We start from the raw sequence: 22037 nt of genomic DNA on the forward strand, positions 1-22037 counted from the left end.
GAGGACTAATCCTACATTTATGCCTAAGGTGGTATCCAGAGTGTCCTTAAACCAGGCAATCCACCTACCTACCTTCTTTCCCAACCCACAAAACAGAGGGGAAAGAATACTGCATACCTTGGATGTACATAGACAGCTACGCTACTACTTGGACAGAACAAAAAGTAGCAGAAAACTGACCAGCTTTTTGTAGCATATGCAACAGGAAGGGAAGGAAAAGCTATTTCCAAACAGACAATCTCCAAATGGATAGGAAATTGCATACGATTCTGTTACTCCTTCCATGGAAAACCAATTCCACAGAACATAAGACCTCATTCTACAAGGGCAACAGCCACTACCACAGCCTTCTTACGAGGAGTGGCAACCAAAGACATTATTGAGGCGGCTACTTGGACCTCCGTGCATACATTTGCCAAGCATTATAATTTGCCTCTATATTCCAGATCCCGAGCAGGGTTTGCCACTGCTGTACTGCAAGGGATCCTAAACACACCATAATCTAGTTTTTCCTCCTCCCTAGTTGGCTATGGTATTCTACCCAGTTGTTATGACTGCAGATGCATCCATGAAGGACATAGTACAGTTTTGTACCTACCATAAATGTAGATGTCCGAACTGGATAGCATCTGCAGTCAGGATTACCCTCCCTCCTTCCCTCTGTGGTACTCCTAGGGTGTTTACCCTCCTAATAGCTAGCTGGTGGGGAGTCTTTTATGGTGTATTTGTTTGTATATATGTACATACATGCTTATTTTTGTGTTTACCTCTATCTTTTTGGAAACATTGGCATTTATCCAAATTTTAGCCTTCAAGAGGGCTACTGGCATCTGGGGCAAGAAACACTGAGGAAAATGGCGTCGGCTGATGCCTTTATACCCGAAGACCAACAGAGATGACGTCGGGTGAAGTGCGACATCAGCCGAAGCCAGACCCGGACTTTGGAATCCGGCCGACTGAAGGGCTGCCTGACGACAGGACAACCCAGTTGTTATGACTGCAGATGCTATCCAGTTCGGACATCTACATTTATGGTAGGTACAAAACTGTACTTTATCTTTTATGGTGTATTTGTTTTTTAATACTGTGCATGCTTGGAATTTTTCCATTTCTCCAAATTTAGCCTTACTTAGAGGGCAACTGGCATCTGGGGCAAGAAAAACTGAGGAAGATGCCGTCGGCTGATGCTTTTATATCCCAGCCGCTCTGACGTCGGGAAAAGGGCGACATCAGCCAACGCCGGACCCAGACTTTGGAATCCGGCCGACCGAAGGGCTGCTTGAGGCAGGACAACCCATATGTAAGGACTGCAGATGCATACCTATCGGACATCTACATTTATGGTAGGTACAAAACTGTACTTTCTGAACTAGTACAAAATGGAACAAAATACAGTGACCCTTCTGACATTGCCAACATCTTGGCTGACAGGTCCAGTGCAAATCCCCCCCACCACCACCACCACCTACAGGGCCTATTACCATTCCAGGGGATTTTGCAAGTCCAGTTATTACTGATTCGTTGGTTAACAAGGCTATATCTAAAGCTAAAAACACTGCCTCCATGGGACCAGATGGTGTCCCAGGCTGTGTCATACGCAAGCTCCAAAAGGAATTAACCCCGCATCTTAATACCCTGTTCAGTATGTGCCTCTCCACAGGATATGTGCCCAGAGAATGGCACACGGCAACAGTGGTCCCGCTACACAAGGGTGGAGCCACAACTGACCCTGGGAACTACCGACCAATAAGCCTGACCAGTCTGATCTGTAAGGCTATGGAGCGAATCATTATGGAACTCATAAATGGAGAGATTAGGAACCTCCAGTCGCTGGACCCCACACAGTTCGGCTTCGTCAAGGGCAGATCATGCCTCCTAAACCTGGTGGATTTCTTCGAGACATTTACTCAGGCTATAGATAAGGGAAAGGAGGTACACTCTACTTACCTTGACCTTGCTAAAGCATTTGACACCATTCCCCATTTGGGTATTATTGATAAGCTCACCAGCCTGGGCATAAACCCTTACGTCACAAGATGGATTGTTAACTGGCTCTCAGACAGATCCCATAAAGTAAGAGTAGCGGGATCTATATCCGAATCCAGACCAGTAACGAGTGGTGTGCCTCAGGGCTCTGTCCTGGGGCCCCTCCTGTTTGGCATATACTTCTCAGAAGTACAGGCAAGTACGGAAGGACTGTGGCTGACTAAGTTTGCGGACGACTGCAAACTGAGTGCTATAATAGAGTCTCCGGCCGACATGGAGATCCTCCAGAAGGGCCTAAATGAGACTGATGCATGGTGTTAAAGCCATGGTCTCAAGCTAAATGCAAAAAATGCATCGTAATCCCCTTTGGAAAAAACAGAGTACCCGCAAACTACAACATAGGAGGTAATCCCCTGAAATCTGAAGAAGAAATAAGGGATCTAGGGACCCAAGTAGATAGCCAGCTTTCCTTTGATAACCATGTTGCCAAAGTGGTTAGAAAATCCTTCTGTGTGACTCATCTGATCATGAAAGGGTTTGCATCAAGATATAAGGATGTAATGGTGCCCCCTCTACTCTTCCCTCATTAGACCCATTATTGAGTACAATGCACCAATTGGAATGTACCTGGCTAGACATCTGCAGCAGCTGGAGAGACCACAGAGGTACCTAACCAAGAGAATTACTGGCCTCAAACAGTTGCCCTATGCAGCACGATTGAAAAAGCTAAGACTGTTCTCTGTTGCATACCGCTCTCTCAGAGGCGATTTCTGCCTAACGTACAGAGTCATGTCCAACCCAGAATTGTTGAACATGCTCCATCTTAGCAAAACCAAATCTACTTGAGCTGCATGCTCTAGGGATATAGACCTCAACACAACAATGAATAGAACGTGCTGGAGGGATAGATTCCCTTTGCAGAGACTTCCCTTACTATGGAACAGGGTCCCGATCTACATAAGACAGAGCCCCTCACTATCACTCTTCAAGAGGAACCTTGATGAGTGGATGGGTAACAGAAAGTTCACACCGGGGATCACACCAACAGCACTACTAGATAGGGGCCAAGGGTACTAGCTGCTAGTACAAGGGTCTAGGGAACTACTAAAAGGGCGGTGAATACCGCACAACGTGGCTGGGCTAATATATGCCTTCAGGCAGATAGCTCAGTACCAACCTATGAACCTATGTTTGGCTAGCATCAAAGATTGAAACAATACTAATTTCATAAACTTTAATCATACTTTGACTTGGGAATGGGGTCCATTCCTGTCATTGTATTAGAAACCCAAAAGATTTGGAGAAATGACAAAAAAAAAGCAGGCATTCTCCTAATCCCTATTTCAGGCCTGTTTGGCCCTAAGGCCTACAGCTTCTCATTCTACTGTCCTTCCAGTCTTGAGCCCTTTACCTGCTTCTGCTGGGGCTAAGCCACTGCCTCATACAGAAGAGGAAGATTCTTCCTCCTCCCCTGAGTCCCTTTCCTATGCCTCACAGCTAGTTTCCCCAGTGGAATACTGCTCCCCTGATGAGAATTATTTGGAAGAGGATTTTCCACCTGAGGACATAACCTTTGGGGAGACTATCTCCACAATCAGAGAATATTTCAAGTGGGAGTCCACCCAAATAAAGGAGGTGAAGAAGAGATATTTTGAGCTTCTGCTTATAGAATCTCCCTCACCCTCTGGTATTCCTCCTGTTATACCAGCATACTTGGACGCCTTTGCCTCTGCTTCCAAAACGCCTGAATCTCAGCCTCCTGCCTCAGAGTCTAGACTGGTTCTACAAAGTTCCTGATGACTGTAAATTCCTGATTAAACCTTCTATGGCAGACCCTGTTTTGATTGCTGTCTCAGCAGGCAAACAATCCAGGCAACTTCCATCTTCTTCCCTGCTGCCATCAGATAAAGACAGTAAGGTGATGGACAGATTAGGAAAGAAGATTTTAAACTTCAACCTTCAACCAAACTCGTATGGTTACGTATGGTCTAGACCTAGTCTCCCATACCTCAGCACTGCTCTTTTCAATGTCAGATTCTCCAAATAAACCTCAGGTTGCCTCTAAGCTCTCTCTGGCTGCCCAAGTAGGTAGGCATTCCATTTAATGCAGCTACGATGTTGCTGAAGTGTCAGCTAGATCTGCTGCATCAGCCTGTGTTCTGTGTAGGTACTCCTGGTTCAGGCTACAGCCCCTTTCGGATGATTTTAAAAACAAAATCATGGATGCTCCTTTTGACAACAAGTTCCTTTTTGGAAAGCAATCTGCAGAGCTTTTTAAAAATCTACAACAGAAAAGCAAAGAGCTGCAGGATCTCTAGCATCTCTCTCTCCCCAATCCCTAAGTTTCCTAGGAACTACCCAGCCAAGCCAAGTTTTATCAGAAAGGCCTGTGGCTTCCCTTCCTCTAAACCGAGAAAAAGTACCAGGAAGCCTCCTTCCTCCAGGACTGGCTCCTCTCACTACTCCAAGGCAGCCCTTTCCTGGTAGACTGAACAGTACATGACTGGCTAGACACCCTTTCTTATCTTCCCCTTTCTGCCCGCCTCTCTCACTGTCTTCTCCTGTGGGATCAAATCGCCTCAGACAACTGGGTTCTTTCAATTGTGGAAAGAGGGTATTTCATGACATGGCAAGAAAAGCCTTCTCCAAAAGGTATTCCCCTCTCTCCAAAAAAAAAAAAAAAAATCCATCTCATACTTCAGGTAATTTAATGATTTGCTGCAACAAGGTACAATAGAGAGGGTTCCCCCAGGACAAGAAGTTCAAGGCTTCTATTCCAGGCTCTTCCTAGTTCCAAAAAAGGAGGGCCCATGGAGGCCCATCCTGGATCTGTCCCTTTTAAATCTTTTTCTCCAGGTACCTACTTTCTACATGCTGTCCCTACAAACCCCCCCTTCCACTCTTGACACCCAGTGGCTTCATGGCCACTTTAGACTTGAAGGAGGCATATCTTCACATCACTATCCACCCACACTTTCGCAAATTCCTGCGTTTTGCTGTGCCGTCCTCACACTGTCAGTTTATTGCTTTGGCCTTTGGATTATTCACAGCACCAAGGGTATTTACAAAGTTTCTAGCTCCAGTAGTAGCCTTCTGCAGAACAAAAGACATAGAGATCTTCCCATACTTGGACGACCTCATTCAAGCAGAGGAGGCAAGTACCTTACCAAAGACAACTCACATTCACAGTTTCACTCCTAGGAAGCCTGAGGTTCACAGTCAATGTACTCAAGTCCTCCCTTACCCCATCCCAGGACCAAATGTTCTTGGGTTGCAGAATAAGGGCAGACCTGATGAAGGCCTTCCTCCCACCAGAAAAGGTCAATTCTCTGACCAGCTATTTTCAGGATCTACTCCTAGTCAGCTCCATTTCAGCCAGGAAATTTCTTCGCCTTCAGGGTTTCATGGCAGCCACTCTTCCCATGTTGCACCTTGCCAGGCTACACATAAGGAAGTTCCAGTGGTACTTAAAGAATGTTTGGTCCTAGCACTCACACCCTGCCTGAAGAAAGAAATAAGGTGGTAAATTCAGCAATTCAGCCTGAATCCAGGACTCCCATTACAGCCTCTCCCTGCAGATCAACAGATGTACACAGATGCATCCGGTCTGGAATGGGGAGCCGCTATGAAAGGACTGAAGGTGAGGGATCAGTGGGAGCCCCACCTCTGGGAAAAAAACACATAAATATCAGGGAAGTGACTGCTCTTCTCCGAGCCCTGAAGGCATTCCTCCCCCTCATATATCCAGGTCTCCTGAAAATCTTCGCAGACAACACAACAGTCCAGTGGTATATCAACAAGCAGGGCGGGACTAGATCTTACTTTGCAGACTGGCCATACAAGCATGGGAGTTTGCTAATCACTCCAATAATAACCCTACAGGGAGTGTACTTCCCATCACAGAACAACGGTCAGGCGGATGCCCTCAGCAGATCATTGTCTCGAAATCATGAATGGATGTTACACAGAGATGTCTTCCTGGATATAGATCCATCTGTGGAGTGCCCCACTGGTGGACTGTTTGCCTCCCCTTAGAACAAACCACTACAGCTACTCTGCTCACGGTACCCCTACCCACAAGCTTGGAAAATGGATGCCTTCTCAATTTCATGGAAGGGGATGTTCCTGTATGCTTTCCCCCTTCCCCCTAATACAGAAGTTCCTGCTAAAAATTCAGCAGGACAAGCCAAAAATCTTGCTGGTGACCACCTATTGGCCAAGGCAGCACTGGTTCCCCCTTTTGTCTGTAGCCAAGAGCAATCACCAAAGTTGCCTCACAAGGTCGACCTCATCACGCAACAGGAGGGATCTTTCATACACTGACATCTGCAAACACTCCGTCTTGCCCTGTGGGTGATAAACTTCTGATCCCTTTCAGACACCTTTACTCAGAGGACTTGCTATCTATCCTCCAGGAGGCCAGAAACCTACTACTAGCAGATCCTATTTATCCAAATGGAAAAGGTTCTCCACTTGTTGTCTTAAAGGGCAACTAGACCCCCAAGTGGGATATACCTCTAGTTTTGTTCTGTGTGAGAGAGCTTCTAAAGTCTGAACTTTCATATTCTTTAGTAAAAGTCCACTTGTCTTGTGTCTCAGACTGTTTACCTCTTGATCCACCCTTGTTATCCAGATTAGAGGTGAAACTTTTTCTCAGGTGGGTCCTTCACATTAAACCACAGAGAAAAGCCATACCTCCTCCTTGGAACTTGAATTTTATTCTGGAGAAACTTACTACTGCCCCCTTTGAACGTGCAGCATCAGCCACATTAAACATGTGTACCTGGAAAACTGTTCTGCTAGTAGCCCTGACTTCAGCCAGAAGAGTTTCAGAATTAGAAGCTCCCATGGCTAACCCTCCTTGCCTCATTTTCCATAAGGATAAGGTATCTTTACGCAATAACCCCTCCTTCATGCCTAAAGTGGTAAATTAACTTTCCCTTAACCAATCTATCCATTTACCTATGTTCTTTCCTTCATCACAGAATGACAGTGAGAGAGTGCTCCATTCCCTAGATGTTGACAGGCAACTTAGGTTCTATCTGGATTAGACTAAGGACATCAAAAAGTCCAACCAACTCTATGTCCTTTCACCACAGGGCCCTGGGGAAAGCAGTATCCAAGCAAACTATATCTTCTTGGATGTCCAAAACTATTTCCTTCTGGTATTCTTTCCATGGAAGACAGTTACCAGACACCATGAGCCTATTCTACCAGAGCAGTGGCCTCCTCCAGGGGCTTTCCTAAAAGGTCTAGATACAGCCACTATCCTAGAGGCAGCAACATGGTCCTCAGTCCATGCTTTCTCTAAACACTATAAATTGGACTGCATCTCCAGAGCTAGGGCAGGATATGCCAAAGCCATCCTCCATGAATTCTTGGAGACTGCAACTTCTTCCTCCACCCATATCACAGATTGAGCTTTGGTACTCTCCCACATGTGAGAATACTACAACATGAAAATAGAAGGACGTAGAATAGTTGTGTAAAATCTTATCATAACCATAGATGTCCTTCTTTTCCATGTTGTAGTATTCCTATCCCTCCCTCCTACCCTCGTATAGGACCTTTTCCCTTATCTAAATGGAATTTTGTCAACTGATCTTAGTCTATAGTCTGACTGGGCATTCAGTTCTGTGGTCCGTGCCTGCGGACGTCACATTATGCCCATGGTTTGTGGTCCCTGCATGTAAAGTCCCATGCACCTTACAGCAGCCAGGCTAAGCTTTTGTATACGAGTCAGATGTTTGGTTTTCCTGAGGCGGAGGATCCCTCATGTGAGAATACTGCAACATGGAAGAGAAGGACTTCTGTGGCTATTTCTTTTTCAGACACATTCGTCTTTCTCTTCATCTGTCCCTTTCTCTTCCTGTTTGGTTAAAGATTACTCAAGACTCTTGGGTTCTGTCAGTTTCTGCCAAGGGTACTTCACGGTTTGGATATCTCTTCTCCTTTTTATGGGAATTCCTCAACCCCCTCAGGAGCAGTTGCCCTTCTTCCAAGGGATGCTTCATGATCTCTTGACTCTGGGAGCTATTCAGGAAGTTCCAGTCTCTCAAAGTGTGACCTGATTTTACTCTACAACGTTTTTAGTGCCCATGAAAGAGGGCAATTGCAGACCTATCCTGGACCTCTCTTATCTAACCATCTTTCTGAGGGTCCCCTCTTTCTGTATGTTGTTCAGGCTTATATGGTGTCTCTGGACCTCAAGGACCTCAAGAATACTTATCTTCATATCCCGATCCATCTCCTTTTCATGAAGTTTTTATGTTTCTTTGCTTCCTGGCATTTTCTGTTTTCTGCTTTGCCTTTTGGCCTTTCTAGTGTCCCAAGGGTGTTAAGCAAATGCCTCGCTCCTCTGATTGCTTTTTGCAGGCTAAGGGGTATCCAAGTCTTTTCCTACTTGGACAATCTCCTGTACCAGGCATCCTCTACGAGACCTTGTTGAAAAATCCTCAATTTTTCTGTTTCCCTTTTGCAGAGCAAAGGGTTCACTATAAACTTGAAAAAGTCCTTTTGAATTTTTCTTAGGATTGTCTTTTTGGAGTGCAGGATCTAGATTGTTCTTGTGCTGGCATCCCTGCCTCCTCCCAAGGCCCTAACTCTCCTTTTTTTAATCCCTTCATCCTCTGGTTTCAGTAACAGCCAGGGAATTTCTGAGAGCTCTGGGATTCATGGCTTCCACCATTCCTATGTTCCTTTTTACCAAACTCCACATTAGAAAACTTCAGTGGTTTCTAAAGTCAGTTTGGCTTCAGCATTCTCATTCCCACAAATTTTTAGTTCATCTTCTGTCATGTCTCAAGCAGGAACTTCAGTGGTGGATTCAGCAATTGACTCTCAGTCCAGGGCTTCCTCTTCAGCCACCTCTTCCCTCTCAGAAGTTCACAGATGATTCAGACGTGGGATGGGGAGCAGCATTCGGCCCCCTAAAGGTACAGGGATTTTGGATGCCTCTTCAACAGAGGACATCAGCGTCAGAGATGAGGGCTCTTCTGCTGGCCCTTCAGGCCTTTCATCCTTTTTTCTCCCCAGGACCTCTCAAGGTGTTTACAGACAATACCACAGTAATGTGGGGTGAGCAAGGTCTTATCTTCTTTGTTGGTTACCTGTCCTAGTGTGTGAACCACCTATCCAGTATCAAGTGACACTTCAGGCAGTTTACAAAACATTTGTCAAAACATTATTGCAGATTCTGTGAGCAGGTCCATATCTCAGTCTCACGAATAGATACTTCACAGAGATGCTTTTCTGGATGTTGTCCACTAGTGTGGTACTCTTCAAATAGATCTTTTTCCTTACTCTCTGAACAGAAAACTTCCACTATTTTGTGTCAGAGTCCCAAGTCCTCTGGTTTGGAAGGTGGATGCCCTCTTCTTTTCTTGGAAGAAGATGTTTCTTAATGCCTTTTCTCCCCTTTCCCTAATTCCAAAAGTCCTGTTAAAAATTCAACAAGTTGCTCCCAAAATCTTGGTGGCACTCTTTTGGCCGAGACAGCATTGGAGCCCTCTTTTGCATTTAACAAAGGGCAATCATCACGTTACCTCACAGGGTGGAGCTACTCGCATAAGACATGGAATCTCTCATCTATCTCCACCTGTCCACTCATCAGCTAACACTGTGGTTGATAGGATTTTAGACACCCTTTTTTCCGAGGATGTGCTTAGGGTTCTGCAGGAGGGAAGGAAACCCAGTACTAGGAAATCCTGTTTATCCAAATGGAAGAGGTTTTCTGTTCAATGCCTTTCTCATAACCTGGATCCACTTTCTGTGGATGTTCCTTTGGTTCTTTATCTGTGTGAACTGCTCAGTGTTGGGTTGGCCTGTTCTTTTTTTAAGGCCAACTTATCAACTATTTCTGTTTGCATGCCTTTATCATCGGTTCATAAGTGTGTACTAAGCTAATGGCCCTGGAGTCTTTACAATCCTAGCCCACAAAAGTGCCCTGGTATCATGCCACCTGACGTTAGTTCCCCGTGCCTTTAATAAGTAGAGCCACTGAAGTGATCCCTGAGGTGGACTTTCCATTTCCCATCCACTCATCAAGATTTCTCTTGAAGCGGGCCAGTGAGGTGCTCTGCTTGACATGTATGGGACGTCTGTTCCGGAGCATGGGCAGTCTCTGGGTTATGAATCTGTCCCTCCAGCATGTTCTGTTGATTGTGGTAATGAGGTTGAGGTCTCTGGAGCATGTGGTGTGGAGGGATTGGATTTCTTTAGATGTAACTTTTTTATCAGAGCTAGGTCAGACGTGGCTTTGTAAGTCATGCAAAGATCGCCTCTTAGTAGACAGTATGAGACAGAGAATAGCTGGAGTTTTTTTTGCATCTATCCATGTACTGAAACAAGTGGAGCCAGCAAACTGGTTTAATGCATATTAAAGTCCAACATAAAAAAGCGACAAAATGGCAGACAGGTTTCGGCTATAAAATAAGCATAGCCTTCATCTGTGTTAAACCAAAAACATTCATTGCTCCATTTTATAGTAGACACATGAGTAAAGTGAGAGTTCATTGGTTATTCACAGATGCTCATTAAGACCTGGTGGGAATAATCCACCTAATTTAATTATCCATTTCTTTTCTTTAGCATTTAATATAGTATGCCATCCGGCTTTATTCATTCTGTGGCCCATAATTTTATCAGTCACAATGAACCTGAAGAAAGCATTCTTGTGTACCATGGAATGTTTATAAAGAGCATTGCTCATCTTTTTGGTTCTCGTATCGCTAAGGTGTTCTGATATGCGTAATCATAAGAGCCTGGCGGTTTGGCGTATGTGAAAGGCAGAGCAGGTGCATGTTGCCAGGTAGATGACCCAGTCCGTACTGCAATTTGCAAAAAACCCAATATCGTATACATTCCCAGTGTTGTTGCTAGTGAATGCTTTGTATGTTCATCGTGTGACACTGCTGCAGTCATTACACTTGGGTTATCCTGCCGTCAGGCGGTTCCCCAGCCGGCCTGAGTTCCAAAGTCTTGGTTCGGCGTTGGTTGCTGTCGCCTCCTCCCTGACATCAGTGCGAGAGGGGTATATAAGATGCAGCCGACGCCATTTTCTTCAGTCTTTCTTGCCGCGCGGTACCTGAAGCAAAAGCAGTTAGCAAGTGCGGGTCGGCCTTCTCCTGAGATTTTCATTCCGAATCCAGAACTGAAGTCTTCTACAAAGCTAAGTACCCCGTTGGGGAAACTTTTTCTTGCCTCAGACCGATGTCAGTAAAAGTTCATAACTGTATTTCTTGTGGGAAGCAAATACCTCATAAGGATTTCCATTCTTATTGTATCCCATGCCTAGGCCCAGACCACGACGTTACTGGTTGTCGGTTTTGTGCTAGGTTTAATAAGCACACAATTAAGCGTCGGTTTGATTTTGCCCGACATTTCTTTGGCAGAAAATTTAATTATACCATGCAGTCGGAACTTCCAGCGACCAGTATTCATAAAAAGTGCAAAGACAAGAACAGGCATCCGAGGCCCAAAACTGATGACGAAGCTTCTTCTAGGCCAGTCACTGGTTTTCAGTGAGACGCCTTCGCAGCCCCTGACGACCGCTTCTGCAGAACCACAGGCTGCCTCTGACGCGCACGTGGAGATGGCTGGGCCTTCAGACACACTAGCTTTTCAGCAGACCGAAACCGATCCTGCAGAGGGATCCGGAGTACCTGAGCTACCCGAAGCTTCAGAAGGCGTCTTCAGACCTACTCAGCTAAGCATTCAATCCTCTTCTAAGTCAAAGCCTCCTTTAAAAAACTTAAGAAACAAGTACTGCATTCTCCAGGACAGGCCTCCATGCCTAAGAAACAAATGCTCAAAATGGCCGAAGACCTAATCACTTTGATTAGGGGTTCCCATCCTCCACCTGATAAAAGGCCTAGACAAGATGCAGATTATGATTCATCCGACCAGGGGTCCATTTCCTCAGATTCTTCAGACCTGGGATACTCTTTACCCCCTTATGAGGATTCTGATGCTGAGGAATCTATGCCATTAGCCTCTCCGCCTGAGGACTACTTTGGGGAAACCTTACATACCATGAGGGAGCATTTCCATTGGGAAGGCCAGGATTATTCAGAATCCAGGAAAAGGCTCAGAGACTTCCTATTTTTACCTCAACACAGACCCCTGGTTATTCTGCCGGTGATAGATATTGTGGATGATGTGTATACTGAATCCAGCTTAAATCCTGATTCCTTAGCTCCACTTAAACCGGACAGATATTACAGAGTCCCTGACTCTCACAAATGTCTGTATAAAAGCCCTGTTGCTGATCCTGAAACTATTTCTCAGGGACCCAAAGGGGTTAAGGCTTCATCAGCAAAGAACCCAGTTCCCTCTGACAGAGATTCCAGAGCACTAGACAGATGGGGAAAGAAAGTATATACGTCTGCAACTTTAGCAATGAGAGCCTTAAATTGCCAGTTTTACATGCTAAAATATCAACAATTTTTGATGTCTCAGTTGAAACAAAAACTGCTTCCAGATACAGATCCTCCTAATTTTAAAGAAATGCAGGATTTATTGCATGCCACTGAACAAGTGGGAAAGCATACTTTGCAATGTGATTTTGATTCTTTAGAGGCCTCATGCAGAGCAGCAGTTACAGGCTCTGTCATTAGCAGACATGCATGGTTAAAAGAACATACGTTACCAGATCATGTTAAAGCTAAATTACTGGATGCACCTTTACAGCAGGATGTTTTATTTGGAGTTAAGGCAGATGAGGTATTAAAGAAAATGGAGGATAAGGCAAAATCTATGCAAACAGTGAAGGATTTCTTACAGGTTCAGCCTCCTCGATTTAGTAGAAACTGGCCAACAAAGAATTGGTCCTTTCCAGTTAATGACAAACCTCAAAGGGGCAGATACAGACAGCCAAGAGGTAGAGGTCAACCACAAGGTCCTTACAGGCCTCGACAATGGGGTACATCAGGCCAGAAAGAGGGGGAAGACAGGCACCAACCATATAAAAAACAGCCCCATGACTTCCCACTCCAGCTGCCAAACAACTCACTCTTGGCAGCCCCTTTGGGAGGAAAACTGGCACTTTTTTATCACAATTGGCATATGATCACCCAAGACAAATGGGTTCTCAGTATTATTTCAAAAGGTTACAGGTTCCACTTTCACACTCTGCCAAGATTAAAAGGAATGCCAAATCTGTCACTAAATCAATGGGCAGAGGCCCAAAAACAAATTATGGCACTCATGAACATGGGAGCTATTCAAAAGGTACCACCACAGGAACGAGGGCAGGATTTTACTCAAGACTCTTAATGGTTCCCAGAAAAGACAAAGCCTGGAGGCTCATTCTGGATCTTTCTTCACTAAACACTTACCTGGATGTTCCGAAATTCAAAATGTTGACATTACAGCAGCTTCTTCCCATGCTGGGCAAGCAAGCTTGGCTCGTGACTTTGGACCTCAAGGAGGCATACCTCCATGTCCCTATCAGACAAAACTGCAGAAGATACCTCAGGTTCTTAGCTGGTCCAATGCACTATCAATTCTCTGCACTGCCCTTTGGATTATCTACTGTGCCCAGGGTCTTCACAAAGTGCCTGGCACCAGTAATTGTATTTTGCAGACAGAAAGGAATTCAAATTTACCCATACCTGGACGACTGCCTGATTCAAGCAGAGAGCAAGGACATTCTTCTACAGCATTTGGCGTTTGTAAAAAAGTTAAGTTGCCTGGGGTACACAGTAAACGAAAAGAAATCATAACTAGTGCCCTCACAAGAGATAATATTCCTGGGTGCCAGCTTGAACACAACGGCCCAGATGGCTTTTCTCACACCAGACAAGCAAGGACAACTGACACAATACTTTCATTTAATGGCAACAAAGACCCAACTCCCTGTAAGAAAAATTCTGCAGGCCTTGAGCTTCATGGCATCTTGCATATTACTAATTCCATATGCCAGACTGCATATGAGGAAACTACAATGGTACCTAAAGAATGCATGGTCTCAACACTGTCAAAGTTTGGAAACAGTTATACCACTAATACCTTGCCTTCAACAGGAGTTTCGATGGTGGGCTCAAGCTTGTCACCTCAACAAGGGACAGCCTTTCACTCAACCCACAGCCAGGCAAACACTGACAACAGATGCATCGGATTACGCCTGGGGAGCACACATGGCAGGAAAATGTATTCAGGGCAAGTGGTCTGCAGAACAAAGGCATCTTCACATCAATCAAAAAGAGATGCTAGCTGTACAAAATGCCCTTATAGCTTTCAAGGACCTGTTGCATCCAGGACAACTACTACTAAAGACAGACAACACCACAGTTATGTGGTACATAAACAAGCAAGGGGGCACTCACTCCTACCCCCTCTGCAGACAAGCCATGACCTTGTGGAACACAGCTATAAACTATCAAGTTCATCTACAAGCACAATTCCTGCCAGGAGAGAAAAACACACAGGCAGACGACTTAAGCAGAAATATCCTGGATCCCCATGAATGGGAATTGAATCCTCAAATATTCAGAATGATAACACAGAAATGGCGGAGCCCGGACATAGATCTGTTTGCCTCCCCAGTGAATTGCCAGCTAAAGAAATTCTGCACAAGGAGTTACCATCCCCAAGCATGGAAAGTGGATGCCCTCTCATTCAGCTGGACAAATCTACAAGTATATGCTTTTCCACCACTCCCAAAGGTACTCATAAAAGCCAGGCAAGAAGAGCCAAAAATGATCCTGATTGCCCCATACTGGCCACGCCAGCACTGGTACCCAATCTTAAAACACTTAGCACAAGGACCACCCTGGATTTTGCCTCAAATACCACATCTGCTGTTGCAGCACAACAATCAGTTACTCCACAGCCAGCTAAAGGCACTAAACCTAGCTGCATGGAAGATTCCCTAGCCACGCAAGCAATACCTCTCTCCAAAGCAGTTATGGATGTCATTCTGGAGGCCAGAAGGCCTAGTACCAGGAAAGCCTACTCGGATAAATGGAAGAGATTCTGTGCCTGGAACCAGGCTCACAGCCTTGATCCTCTTGTGCCAAACATATGTCAGATTCTACAATATTTGACTAAGATGCTGGACAAAGGCCTCTCATTTTCATCCATCAAGATCCACGCCTCTGCCATCTCTGCACATTACAACACGGATCCACCAATTTTCTCTAATCCTTTGCTAAAACAGTACCTCAGAGGGGCTAAAAACATAAGACCGCCCCGTATAGCACCTACTCCAACTTGGGACCTCAACTTGGTTTTAGAAGAATTAACTTTACCTCCTTTTGAACTGGCTAGCACGGCAGAATTAAAATACATTTCTTGGAAAACTGCTCTGCTCCTGGCAGTAACTTCTGCAAGAAGAGTTTCAGAATTACAGGCACTAATGGCAGTGGAACCTTTCCTCATTTTCCACCAGGACAGGGTGTCCTTAAGAACTAACCCTACGTTTATGCCTAAGGTGGTTTCAAGTGCGTCTCTAAACGAAACCATTCACGTGCCTACTTTTTATCCAAAACCACAGAATAAAGGGGAAAGACTACTGCATTCATTGGACATTCACAGGCAGTTAGGCTTCTACTTGGACAAAACCAAAGCTTTCAGAAAATCTGAGCAATTTTTGGTAGCATATGCTGCAGCAGCACAGGGAAAAGCTATTTCAAAACAGACCATTTCCAAATGGATAGGACATTGCATACATTTCTGCTATACGCACCATGGAAAACCTGTGCTTAACAGCATTAGATCTCACTCCACCAGGGCAACAGCCACTTCAACTGCCTACCTCAAAGGAGTACCTACCAAGGATATTTAGGAAGCAGCAACATGGAGTTCGGTGCATACCTTCACCAAGCATTACTGTCCGCCTCTATACTCTAAATCCAGAGCTGGCTTCGACTCTGCAGTGCTGCAGGGCCTTATAGCCACCCCTAATGCCTTATAGAACCAACTACCCTACCTCAGCTTTGGGATTCTACCCAAGTGTAATGACTGCAGCAGTGTCACACGATGAACATAGTACAGTTTTGTACCTACCATAAGTGTAGATGTTCGAGTGTAGACACTGCTGCAGTCCAGGTTACCCTCCCTCCTTCCCCTTTTACTGACTAGTACATACCTAGTTCCTCTACCTTTTACTACCTATGGGGAGTATTTGCTGGTAGCTGAAAGTATGTTGTTTGCATTTCTTATGTATGTTTTATTAGCAATTTGAATTGCCTACCTATTTGGGGTCACCTAACATCTGGGGCAAGAAAAACAGAAGAAAATGGTGTCTGCTGCATCTTGTATACCCCTGTCGCACTGATGTCAGGGAGGAGGCGACAGCAACCGACGCCGGACCAAGACTTTGGAACTCAGGCCGGCTGGGGAACTGCCTGACGGCAGGATAACCCAAGTGTAATGACTGCAGCAGTGTCTACACTCGAACATCTACATTTATGGTAGGTACAAAACTGTACTTTTTGATGACATTCCTGCAATGGATGCAGTAAACACAAGGCACCCATTCCACAAGTAATTCACCCGTCAAGGTTTTTTGAGTAGAATCTGATTTAATCCTGAAGCTGTGTTTGTAATGTCCGCCAGGTCTTAATGAGCATCTGTGAATAACCTATGAACTCTTACTTTACTGATGTGTCTACTGTAAAATGGAGCAATGAATGTTTTTGATTTAACACTGATGAAGGCTATGTTTATTTTATAGCCGAAACTGGTCTGTCATTTTGTCTCTTTTTTTATGTTGGACTTTAATTGAGAAGTATTAATTCAGCTTGCCATAGTTTGCTGGCTCCACTTGTTTCATTGCTGAATTGCTTTCTTTTGGAGCCGTGCAGTTCCTGTACGGTGCAGGGACTATTTTGCTGTATCCATGTGCGACGTGTTATCACGTCCTGTAGCTTCTAGATTTGAAACAAAACAGTTCCTTAAAGGTGTCCTTCATATTGGGCCTCCCAGGAAGCCTGTTCCTTCTCCCTGGTATCTTAATTTTGTTTTAGAAAAATTATCCTAGTCTCCTTTTGAGCCTGCAGCTTCCATTGCTTTTGGAAAACTGTACTTTTGTTAGCTCTTACGTCTGCCAGACTGGTGTTTGAACTTCAAGCCCTTGTGGCTTGTCCTTCTTTTTTGGTGTTTCATAAGGACAGGGTGTCCCTTCGTGCTAATCCTTTTATGTCCAAGGTGGTGAATGAATTGTCCCTTTGTCAGTATTCTGCCAGTGAGAAGGTGCTCAACATGTTGTGCATAGACAATGCAGATTTCATTTGGAGAGCAGTAAGACTTTTCATAAATCTGATCAGCTCTTTTTTTTTTTTTTCATCCTAGGTCCTTAGCATTGGCTGTGTCCAAGCAAACTGTTTCTTCTTGGATTTGTAAGGCCCTTACTTTTTGTTATTCCTTTCATGGTAAGAGCCTTTCTTCTGTTAAGGCTCATTTTACTAGAGCTGTGGCTTTTCTTCTGTTGTTTTTTTTTTCCTGGGTTTTGGATACTAACTTTATTCTTGAGGCAGCTACCTGGACTTCTCTGCATAGTTTTACCAGAGCTAGAGCTGGTTTTGCTATGGCTATCCTTCATAGATTCCTAGAGAACTCTGCTGGTCTTTCCTCTTCCCTGTCTCCTTCAGCTTTGGCACTCACCCTGGTATAATGAATACTGCAGCAGTTAAATGGAAGGACATAGTACAGTTGTGTAAAATCTTACCATAATGCTAGATGTCCTTCTCTTCACTGTTGGCAGTGTTCAGTTTCCCCGCCCCAGGTCCATTTCTGTTCTGGATGTACTGATCATCTCTGTACTCCTTGAGCTGGCATTGAGCTGGCATTCTTACTGGGGCTCTGATTTCTGAGGATGGTATGTCCGGATGTCACCTTTATGCCCTATGCTATGAGAGGAGCATACGTGTGACGTATGGTGTACCTTAAAGCAAACCTAAAGGCTTTGGTATAGTTGCCAGATAATGAGCCGACCTTGACAGGGGAATCCCCCCATTATAAATGAATACTACAGCTGTGAGACGGACGTCTACTGGTACGGTAAGATTTTACACAACTGTACTATCCACATGACAGGATTTCACTCGGGTTGTTTTTGAAGGCTCTTATGGCTTTGAAGCCCCCCTCAGGGATTGTGGATTCCTTCCTTTTTCCCTGGTCCTCTACTTCTAAAAGACCTAGAGATTCTGATTTCTCTGAGGAAGACGTGAAATTAAATCCTAGATAGGAGTCCTTGGCTTACTCTGTCATATTCATTCCCCTTTGGCTCTGGGGTCTGAGGAAGAAGATTCACTTTTCCCTGATTCCCTCATTGAAAAGTTGTATTTTGGTGACTCTGTTGTCTGCATGATGTAACATTTTAAGTGGGGTTGTTCTCAGATTTGATACTCAAAAAAGGTATTATGACCTTTTGCAGATTGATTCCCCTCAGCCTCCTACAGTTCCTGTCTTGTGTACTCTTTTGAACACCTTTTCTTTTGCCTCAGGCTTCTGACTTCCAGCACCTTGCTCCAAAGAAGCCTGACAGTTTCTGTAAAGTTCCTGAAGCCCAGATGTTTTTATATAAAAAAACACTGATTTTCCTGGGCACAGACAGGACTTGTAAGTTGCTGTTTTCTTCCAGACTTTTGCCCTATGACAAGGACAGTCGTGCTATGGATGGTTACGGAGAAAAAAAGTGTGTACCTCTGTCATCTTGGGTTTCAGAACCATAAACTGCCACACACACATATTGGGGGCATATTTTCTGATTTGCATGATTCAGAAGCTAAATCCACTGATATTTATCTTTTGAGCTATGCATCCCAGGTAGCATGTCACTCTAAAATGCAGCTGTGATGATGCCGATGCCACCTCTAGGATGGCTTCTTCAGGGTCAGTTATGAGACTATATTCCTGGTTATAGGGTTACAGCTTCAGCCTCTTCCTGAAGGGTCTGAAGCCATAACTAGTAATTAGTTTCTTCACAAAGACATTATGGCTAAATTGATGGACTCTCCTTTGGACAACCAAAATCTTTTTGGCTCTGCAGCAGATGAGCTTTTCAAGACCTTGCAGGATAAGCGAAAGGTCATGCATGATCTTAAGCAGATATTCCTTTCTCCTATTCCCAAGTTTCAGATCAGTTACCCCTGTAAGTCATTCTTTTTGAGGAGGCAACTGAGACATCCTCACAACTAGGAGATTTTCCAAGAGGGCTATTTCTAACCAGCCTTCTCAGGGTTCTAAGAGTCAAAAGCCTGCTTTTCCTGACAACTCTGCATTCACTTCAGATTCCTCTCTTACTCAGATTGACTCTGTCTCTTCATGTTTGCAGTGTATAACCACATAATCTGATATTTTCATCCATTCCTCAACTACTGGGTTCAGATCAGACTCTGCTGCTTTTTCTAGTTCGTGGATCACTGAAGCTGTTGAGCTCCTCTCTTACCCATACTGCCCCAGTTACCGAATATACCTCAGATCTCATTTGCTGCCATAGTGTACGGATGTGGTCACTGCAAACTCTCTGGTTAGGTAAGTAGTTATTCGCGAGTGAAAACCTTTTATTAAAATTTTATGGATCTTTCTTTGTCATATAAATTCTATTATTTGTAGTGCCGTTCCCCCTTTTTATTACACTTTTTTGTGTAAATTTTATTTCCGTAGTTTGTATTCCTTTTTTCATGATCTTTATTAGTAGTCCTCCGTTTACCATCATTGGTAACCTTTCTCTCCTTTCCCTTTTTTCGCACACAAATTAAAGAAAAGTTTTATATCTTGTTCATTGTTACATTTATACTTTAAAATGTCCGAGAAGCCTTTGGGTTTTAAAAAATTTTACAGAGTACGGCCAATACAATACAATACCTTTGTCAGATGTGCACTCTAAATGTGTCTGTCTAGGCCCTGTGCATCTAGACTCAAGTTGTGACATCTGCAAAGCTTTTAATACTAGAGCTTTGATGGACAAGAAAAACAAACTGCTTTTAAGAGGTTTGCTTCCTTCTGAGTCATCAGAAGCACCGTCTGGGGCTCAGACTCCCAAGAAATTAGAATAAAAAGTGGCAGAAAAGCGATGTTCTTCATGCTTCACTGTTGCAGTACTGACTTATGGGATTTCCCTCTTTGGAAGCCCTTGGTCAGACCGACTACCAGAGTAAAAAAAACTTCCTCCCTGAGCTGGCAAGCACCCTACCTTGACTTCAGGTTGGTTGGGTATAAAGGAACCAGCCAATGTCATGATATTTGTCTTTCTTGCCATCAGAACCTGAAGCAGTTGAATGTGTCTGTCAGTCCGTACTGGAGTGAGAAATTCTTCTGAAGCTAACTAGCATGTTAGGAAACTCTTTCTTACTTGTGACTCATGTAAGGTAAAGTTAACAACCATCTCTGTTATGGTACACAAATTCCACACAGAGACTTTCCTACCTTGTGTGTTGCTTGTTTAGGCCCAAACCACAGCATCCTAAATTGCCTTGTGTGCTCCCTATTCAATACTAGGCCTATAAGGCGCGGGGCCAAAATCTTGTTTAAGCATCTTAATCAGCAATCTACTTCCCATCGGATGGCGTCCATCTGTCGTCCCAAGGTTGAGCTCCCTAAGCAGAAAAAAGGGAAAAAAGACCCAAACTTAGGGCTTTGGCCGATGACATTTCTGTGTCCATCAGTCCCATTATCACAGAGGAAGGAGAGGCGCCTTCGTAGCCCCCTTCTGCGAGTGAGGTGGTAGCACAGCCTCTGTCAAGACTCTTCGGAGTCCGACATGTTGTCAGGTCCCTCACCTTCAGCTCAGGCCTTGGAGTTTGGTTTGTTGGTTGGGTCCGGAGTTGCTAAACAGACCTCTGCTTCCAACGAATGATCCTCAACTGATGAAATCCCTTCAAGGCATCTGTCAACTTTGGGTATTTCTTTCAAGGAGACTGGCATCAGAGTAGTGAATGTGCACAGGCCCAAGGCAAAAGCTACACCTAAAAAAAGTTCACCTTCTGTTTCTGTGCCTAGGCCTACTGACAGGCTATCAGAAGGATTTGGTCAGGTTGGCCAAGGACTGTATTTCTTTGGTCAAAGGCAGGCAACCGCCCCCTGAATCTTCCTCGGGAAAAAGGAAGAGAGACCCTACACTGGAGGCCTCTTCAGAACCCTCTGATTCAGATGAGGACTCTGATCAGGAGGGCTCTGTTCTTGAAGAACCCATCCTTACATGATTTGAGGATTCTTATTCAGAAGAGGTGTTGCCTTCTGCTTCACCCCCCCCCCCCCCCGAGTACATTATCTGTGGGGAGATGCTGCATGCCATGAGAGAGTTTTTCCAGTGACAGGCACAGGAATACCCCCAAGCAAAAAGTGTCAGGGACTTCCTTTAGCTCCCTCAATACAAACCCTTGGCTGTCCCTCCAATTTTGGAAGTGGTAGAAGATGTCTTTATGGAATCTTCTCTCAATCCAGACTCTATTCCTCAGCCCCTCATAAACCAGACAGGGTTTACAGGGTACTGGATGTGCATAAATTCCTTTAAGAACCATTCTGCTGACCCAGATATGGTCACCCCAAGCCCCAAAGCAGTTAGGGCTAATACTTCTAAAAACCCACTACCTACAGAGAAAGAAAGCAGGACCCGTGACAGATTTGGGAAGAAGGTTTACACTTCATCTACCCTGCCCATGAGGGCCCTCAATTGCCAGTTCTGTATGATAAAATACTAAGAGTATTTTGGAAAAAATGAAGCAAAAGATTTCCTCCTTGGAGGACAAGAACACCTCCAAGGAATTGCTGGATCTCTTCCATTCCAGTTCCCAGGTAGCTAGGCACTCCTAGCACTGTGGATATGATGGCCTAGAGGCAGCTTACTGAGCAGCTGTCTCTGGCTTGTCATCAGAAGGCATGCATAGCTTAGGCAGCAGACATTACTGGAGCATGTCAAATCTAAACTGCTAGATGCACCCCTGAATAAGGGCTCTAGTTTTGGCCCAAAGACTGAGGCTGTGTTAAAAAAGATGGATGGTATAGAAAAATCCATGCAAATGGTCAAAGAATTCCTCCAAATTCAGCCACCTAGGTTCAGTAGGAATTTTTCCACTAAGCATTGGTCCTTTCCATCCCACTCAAAA

This window comes from Protopterus annectens, chromosome 3.part0 (genome assembly GCF_019279795.1).
Source record: "Protopterus annectens isolate FY-2018-M chromosome 3.part0, PAN1.0, whole genome shotgun sequence".
Taxonomy (NCBI): Eukaryota; Metazoa; Chordata; order Ceratodontiformes; family Protopteridae; genus Protopterus; species Protopterus annectens.